This window comes from Schistocerca serialis, chromosome 6 (assembly GCF_023864345.2).
Source record: "Schistocerca serialis cubense isolate TAMUIC-IGC-003099 chromosome 6, iqSchSeri2.2, whole genome shotgun sequence".
Taxonomy (NCBI): Eukaryota; Metazoa; Arthropoda; class Insecta; order Orthoptera; family Acrididae; genus Schistocerca; species Schistocerca serialis.
This window is the reverse complement of record NC_064643.1, coordinates 128,089,230-128,097,706: the sequence shown is the minus strand read 5'-3', so window position 1 is coordinate 128,097,706 and position 8,477 is coordinate 128,089,230.

The window sequence follows — 8,477 nt, the reverse complement described above, 5'->3', positions numbered from 1 at the left end:
AAGGTTAGTATGAGCACTCAGCCTTGGAGGTAGCATCAAGGGGCCAATGAGCGAGTAATTCACAATTTCCGCCTCACTTGGTGACTATGGGCGTACTTTGAACGAGGATTCTGTAGTGTCCAAACGTGGCTGTTGTGTGAAATGAAAATGCCTTCACCGTTAAAGGTAGGCTCGTCCGTACACAAGGCACGTTCAGGAAAATGCGGCTGTCACGCTACTCGCTGCAGGAACCAGTCAGTAAATTCCAGACGCCTAAGGAAGTCGTCCGGACTGGTTACTTGTATCTTTTGTCGCCGGAAATGATGTAGACCTATCTCGTAGACGACATTCCAGTCGTGACGTTTGTCACGCAGTTTATGAGCGATTCGTCTGGTACTTGTCATTCGCTCTTGATCTATGCTACGTAAAGTAAGTTCGCCAAACCTAACGGTACGAACAGTGCGTGTCCTGCTTGTATCATGCTCATTATGGCGCAAAGATCCTGAGTCTTCTATACGTCTGTCAACTGACTGAAAAGTCAGGCAGCCTGCGATGTGGATAACGTTTCTGGTAAATCCTACGAGGCGTTCTTAGATTGCCAAGACGAGCGCCATAGGCCAAGTGCATGTTACTTAGCTCAATCTACGTGAAACCATATTCCACTTTGCTGTTTCACGACACACACACTCGTTGGTACCTACTCTGGTGGTCGGACCATTGTACTTACTGAATACAATGAAAGGCTACTTAAAACCAACGTTCTGCATTGCATATCAGTCGCACCTAGCGCCAGTGAGTAGACTGCAGGTTTTTTTTTTTTTTTTTTTTTTTTTTTTACATTTGGGAAACACAAAAATTTCATTTCTGGAGCTGATACTGGTACATTTAGCGCCGTAAATATGCAAGCACGGCACTTAGTTCCCTAGACTCAATTCCTTCCTTTGATGCTGGCTTTCTGCCCTACGCTTTCGGTCAAATTGCTATCTCGAGCCCCGCATAGACATAGAAGATAGGTCTATAGGCAGCAATGAATAAATAAAATAAAATATATCCTTTAGCACACAACCACATTGCAGCTCCAACAGTTTTGCGACTTCCGTGGTAAACGGAAACCATATCCACTTTTTCTAATTGTCGTACACATCGTGAAAGTCTGTTAGGTTCACAGGCAACTTGCCTAACCGCTACAACAGCAAAGTGTCGGACATGCGAAAAAAGGCCTCAGTTCTGCAGTTCATGTGAGGTGTAAGATGGATTAATGACGACCATTGGCCGAAATTTCATCACAAATCTGCCCAACGCCATCGTGGAGGAATCACACGGCGGGAAGGTAGTCTCTTCCCCTGCTCTCCACATTCCATCCCTTCTTTTGACTCCTCTGCGATGGAAGTCGGAATGGTGACAGACAGCGTTCAAATCACGCAGTTTTCTTATTGGCTTCCGAGGAAAACATTTGACACACACAGCCGCTTAGAATCGACACGGAAAGGCCTCGAATGGTGTCATGAAGGATTTCAATGTCACCCCCTTCTTTGGGGTGCTGATTCCCACATATTTCACGGTCAAAAACGACAGTTCGCAATGCGATAGGCAGTCTTGGCAACCCCTGACATTGCTTACTCCCTCGCACGTTTCAACCATTCTCTACGACATTATGGGACAACGTTCCCACTGAACATGATCACACACCTTCGGAGAGCAGCACAACGTTCTACTCTCGTGTTCAGTTCGGAACCACTAGGGACCACTGGAAACCATTCGACGAAATTTGAACATGATCCGAAGCAGCAAAGGGTACTTGTGCATATTCATCCCGTTTATTTCGCGTCGTCCTCTGGCGTGACCAGGAGTGGGAGCTAAATTGACACATGCATGAGTAAAATAGCAAAGAATTCCTCTACGACCCCCAGTTCTACAATACCGTCAGCGACACCCACTGACGTAATTTTAAAAATATACATGTATTGAGAAAACCTGTGACGTAACAGTAGTTGCCTCTTAGCAGTGATCTGGGATCAGAAGAGTGGCGAGGGTCTGCCATCCAGCAGGCACCTAGGTCTACTTCACACGTTGTCTCATGCCTCAGTACAGGTACATTTTTAAAAACCTTCAACATCGCAGAGTGTCAGCAATCGTTGGTTAATATATTAAAAAACTAAAAACCCGCCTCAATTGCGAAAAAAGCACCTAGTGTCAAGTGTTAACCCAGGTTTCGGCGTAGATAACTACACCTTCTTCAGAACAACAATAAAACAAACAAGTGCCTAAAAAGTTCTTTTTAGGAACTTGTGGGTCTTATTGTTGCTCTGAAGAAGATGTAATTTGTGGTGTCACCGCCAGACACCACACTTGCTAGGTGGTAGCTTAAATCGGCCGCGGTCCATTTAGTACATGTCGGACCCGCGTGTCGCCACTGTGTGATCGCAGACCTAGCGCCACCACAAGGCAGGTCTCGATATATGATAGAGCACTCGCCCCAGTTGTACGGACGACATTGCTAGCGACAATACGGACAAAGCCTTCCTCTCATTTGCCGAGAGTCAGTTAGAATAGCCTTCTGCTAAGTCCATGGCTACGACCTAGCAAGGCGCCAATTGTAACAGTGCATGTATCTTATGAGTCTCATTTGTATAGTCAAGAGAGATGTATCACAAGGAGTGAATAAAGTTAAGTATATTCCAGCTACGTACTTTTCTTGCTACCATTCAATAGTTATCCTGTTCCAGAATTCACGCCCGTCTGCGTTAGATAGCGTGCCTATCGGCCCCCTCAAAATAACACTGTGTCGGCACATCTGTCGACACATCATTTGGCGACGAGTACAGAGTTCTTTCTGATTGCTTACATTTATTTGTGTCATGGCTTCGCCACAATCTCCAGATGTACTGTCCGAATTTTATCGCTTGCAGAATCAGCAGACGCAGGCGTTATTGGATGCCCTTGGACAGCTCGTCCAGGGTCAACGTGCACTGCAACACGATGTGGCAGCCGCCGCTTCACCGCTACCGCAGCCACAACATGCAGTTGCACCGCAGTTTCGCCAGTTTAATCAAAACCACGAGTCCTGGACGGAATGGTCCCGACAGTTCGGCTTTCACCTCGCCGCCTACAGGATTCGAGGTAATGAGCGGCAGCCGTTTTTGCTTTCTTGTGTCCGTGTGTCCACCTACCGTGTGATAGTGAAATTGTTTCCCCGACGCGACGTAGCAACTCTGTCCTACGAGGAAATTTTGTCTGCTTTAGATGCCTATTTCAAAGAAACAGTTAATGTAGTTGCAAAAAGGTATACTTTCTTTTGTACAAAACGTACGGCCGGTCAAACTAATAGGGAGTGGGTAGCAACATTGCAAGGACTTACTAGGGACTGTGCCTTTGACTGTGACTGTGGTCTTTCTTATTCAGATACAATGGTGCGTGATGCAATTGCACAGAACGTTTCTGATGTTCGCATACGGGAACAGATTTTGAAACTAGTTAATCCCTCCCTTCAACAAGTGATAGACATATTGGATAGACAAGACACACTTGACTGTGCTCAGGAATCTTTTGAAACTTCGCCAGCCGTGTGTAACATTAACCGGCCCGCTGGACGCGCTGCGCGGCCCGGTAACCGGCCCTCGCGTACTTCGACGCAGCTGCCGCCGCGCGCTAAGCCAGGTGTGCCGCGCCAGCACACAAATGCAGTGAAATCATGCCCGCGGTGTGCTACTAGACATTCGCGTGAACATTGCCCGTCACGCCAAGCTATTTGCTTTTTCTGCAATAGGAAAGGACATGTTCAAAGTGTCTGCCAGAAAAAGCTCAGATCAGACAATCACAACCATTCCAGGCCCTTTGCTTCGCGCCGGAATCGAACCAAGGACACTCAGGCTCGTGGACCTTCGCCCATGGACATTCATGTAGTTACTTCCACCCCGTCCAGTGCCACTTTCTCTAACAGTGACTGTGTTCGTCCCACAAAAACTGTGCGTCGACGTCGCCGGAAATCACGTCAATTAGCAAGTGATGCTGTCCAAGTGTCTGTTCAAATTGCACAAAACAGTCGCTCTTGTCGTCAGCAGGACAATAAACTTTTTGTAGATTTGGACTTTAATGGCAAGGTCATACCGTGCCAGCTCGATACCGGAGCTGCAGTTTCATTGCTCAATCACGACACGTACAAACAACTGGGCAAACCTCCGTTGCGTTCCGCAAATGTTAAGCTAACCACATATTCCGGACAGAACATTCCTGTGTTAGGACAGTGCAGCCTTCTTGCAACATACAAGGGACAAACAAAACTTGTGTCATTTTACGTTCTTCGTTCTTCTACTGCAGTGAACTTGTTTGGTTTAGATTTATTTCAGTTGTTTAACATGTCTATTGCAAATCAGGTCCTATCAGTGAATCAAACTGTGCCTTCAGACAGTGTTTCTCGTCTCTGTGACGAATTTGCAGACATTTTTGCACCGGGCTTAGGTTGCGCTAAAAACTATGAAGCACATTTGGAACTGAAAGTAAACGCGCAACCGAAATTTTTCAGAGCGCGCAATGTTCCCCACGCATTGCGTGATGAGGTCGCAAGAACATTAAACGATCTCGAATCACAGGGTGTAATTGAACGTGTGCAAGCTTCTCTCTGGGCCTCACCCTTAGTAATTTTGCCAAAACCTTCCGGAAAATTGAGACTTTGCGTGGACTTCAAGGCCACAGTGAATCCACAACTAGTGACTGCTACTTTTCCTTTGCCCCGCCCGGAAGATCTTTTTGCTAAACTGTGCCCGGGAAAATATTTTTCAAAGTTGGACCTAGCCGATGCGTACTTGCAAATACCGGTGGACGACGAATCCCAGCGCGTATTGGTGGTTAACACGCATCTTGGATTGTACAGGTTCAAAAGACTGCCATTCGGGTGTGCATCCGCCCCTGCATTGTTTCAGCAATATTTACAAAGTATTTGTGCGTCGGTCCCTACTGCAGCAAACTATCTGGACGATATAGTGATCTCCGGAAAGACCGAAGAAGATCATCTTGCAAACCTACGAACATTATTTCAGGTCTTGCGACAAAGTGGTCTTCGCTTGCGGAAGGACAAATGTGTGTTTTTTGCTCGTGACTTACCATACCTGGGACATGTCATTAATGCCCAAGGCATACATCCGAGTCCAGAGCACCTCCGTGCCATACAAGAATTGCCTTCCTCTCAAAATGTGAAGCAGCTACAGAGTGTGTTGGGTAAAATTAACTATTATCATAAATATGTGCGCAATGCCTCTTCCATTTCAGCTCCGCTTCATCGCTTACGCCGTAAAGGTGTTCCGTTCGTCTGGACGACGGAATGCGAACGCGCCTTTCGCCAGTTGAAATCGGCATTGCTTTCAAATACTTGCCTCACGCCTTTCGATCCCCAGAAACCCCTTTTGTTGATGGTAGATGCATCGGATTTCGGGATCGGTGCTGTGCTTGCGCACAAAGTTGCCTCCCATGATCGCCCTATTGCCTTTGCGTCCAAATTGCTCTCGTCTGCGCAACGAAATTATTCCCAGATAGAGAAAGAAGCTTTGGCTCTCGTGTTTGGTGTTACTAAGTTCCATGATTTCTTGTATGGTCGTCACTTCACCATCATCGCAGACCACAAACCTTTGACATCGCTTTTTCATCCGCACAAGCCTGTACCTCCGCGTACAGCGCAGAAATTCATTCGCTGGTCTATTTTCCTCTCGCAGTACCGCTACGATATCTTGTATCGGTCCACTGCTAAGCACGGAAACGCCGATGCGTTGTCCCGTTTGCCTGTTGCTGAGGATAAAGCATTCGATTCTTCCGAACTTGCTTGCCTGTTCATTGATTCGGAAACCGATGAAGTGGTCGAATCGTTTCCGATTGATTTTCGTCGTGTAGCTACAGCCACAGCTGCTGACCCTGTCCTTGCTACCGTTTTGCATTCTGTTGCTGCGCAATGGCCTTTGTCAAAGTCTCGGATCGAGGATCCGTTGGTTCGCCGATTTTTTGCTCACAAGGAGAGGCTTTTTGTTCGACGTGGTGTTTTGTTGTTGCGTTCTGATAATGATCAGTCCAGAGTCGTGGTCCCACGTTCGTTACAGTCCTCTGTTTTACGGCTTCTTCACCAAGGACATTGGGGTATAGTGCGAACGAAATAACTTGCTCGTCAGCACTGTACTTGGTTCGGAATCGATGCTGCGATTACGAATATGTGTTCTTCTTGCATGGCGTGTGCCGAACAACAATCCGCACCGCCGCGGAAAGTCTTTGCATGGCCAAAAGCCACTTCCCCTTGGCAACGCTTGCACATTGATTTTGCTGGTCCATTCTGGAATGCTCGATGGTTGGTTCTGGTCGAAGCCTTCAGTAATTTTCCTTTTGTTGTCCGGATGTCTTCCACGACGTCCTCCGCCACCATCCAAGCGTTGTCTGCTATCTTTTGCATTGAAGGTCTTCCGCAGACTATTGTTTCCGACAATGGCCCACAATTCATGTCCGCAGAATTTCAGTCATTCTGCCAGGCCAATGGTATTCAACATCTGACATCCGCGCCGTTTTCGCCTCAGTCAAACGGTGCCGCTGAACGATTGGTCCGGACTTTCAAGTCACAGATGTTGAAATTGAAAGAGTCGCATTCTCGGGAGGACGCATTGTTGCTCTTTTTGTCTTCGTATCGCTCTCAGCCCCGAGATGGTCGCTCGCCGGCTGAGTTGCTCCACGGTCGTCCTCATCGCACCTTGATGTCTTTGCTGCATCCGCCGCATCAGGTTCCTGTGCAGCGGCAGACTCCTGCTTTTGCTCCAGGCGACGTTGTATTTTATCGCAACTATCGAGGTTCACGGCGTTGGCTCGCAGGGCGCATTCTTCGCTGCCTCGGCCGCGCGATGTATTTGGTTTTGGGGGCCTCTGGTGAGGTGCGTCGGCATCTCAATCAGCTGCGCCTCTGTCGTCGCACGGGTTCTGCCGCTCCCCGTCTGCTTTCAGCGACGGTGCCGTCCGGTCAGCGCCCTGGGGACCCATCTACTGGCTCGCCTCATCCCCAGGTGTTACCGACGATGCCTTCCATTTTGCCCCATGGCGACGCGCCGCCGCAGCTGCCGCCGCCGCCGCCGCCGCCGCCGCTGCCGCCGCCGCCTGTTCTCCCGCCGGCGCCGCCCGCATTCGCCGCTTCGCTGCAGCCGCCAAGCGCCTCCCTGGGTCACGCGCCGCCGATCGCTTCCCGTGACCAGCCGTCCTCCGCCATGGACCTCTTGCCCGCTCCGGACCACATGACGTCATCGCGCGTCGGGTACCCCGACGCAATGGAGGTCGACCCTTCGGCCCCTCCTGTCTCATTACGGGCGCATACGCCACATGTTGACGTGCACCCTGGACTAGGTTTTCAGGCGTTTCCTAGATCCCCTCGGACCGAATGGCCGGGTGCGGGTGGCACAGCCTCGCCTGTTGTTAGGCTCCCCACCTCATCGCATACGTCAACATGGGGTCCTCCCCACGGCGGGCGGAAGCCTTATTACACGACCGTTCGCCGATTTGCGGGGGAGGAATGTGGTGTCACCGCCAGACACCACACTTGCTAGGTGGTAGCTTAAATCGGCCCCGTCCCTTTTAGTACATGTCGGACCCGCGTGTCGCCACTGTGTGATCGCAGACGTAGCGCCACCACAAGGCAGGTCTCGATATACGATAGAGCACTCGCCCCAGTTGTACGGACGACATTCCTAGCGACAATACGGACAAAGCCTTCCTCTCATTTGCCGAGAGTCAGTTAGAATAGCCTTCTGCTAAGTACATGGCTACGACCTAGCAAGGCGCCAATTGTAACAGTGCATGTATCTTACGAGTCTCATTTGTATAGTCAAGAGAGATGTATCACAAGGAGTGAATAAAGTTAAGTATATTCCAGCTACGTACTTTTCTTGCTACCATTCAATAGTTATCCCGTTCCAGAATTCACGCCCGTCTGCGTTAGATAGCGTGCCTATCGGCCCCCTCAAAATGACACTGTGTCGGCACATCTGTCGACACATCATAATTATCTACGCCGAAACCTGGGTTATCACTTGACACTAGGTGCTTTTTTCGCAATCGAGGCGGGTTTTTAGTTTTTTAATAAATTTTTAAAATTCGCAATAAAGGTTCCAATGAGGATATTGTCTAAAGGGGGGGGGGGGGGGGAAGGGCTTAGAGGAACCCTTTGTCGTTTTACTGACAGATGTATCATTGGTGCCCTTCCAGAGGAGGGCGTGAAGCAGAAGCGGCGAAAATTTATGAGCATCCTTTGCCGCTTTGGCTCACGTTCAAATTTCGTCTAATGGTTTTGAACTGTCCCTAGTGGTTACAACACGTTCATGAGAGCAAAAATTGTGGTCACACTGCGCTTCAAAGAGGTACTATCACGTTCAACTGGGATGCAGCCCCACAGAGTCTGCAGAGAATAGTTGAAACGTTCAGGAATGTCAGAAGTGTCAAAGATCGTTAAGAACGTTGTCCTGCTGCTCGTCACACTGCTAATTGTC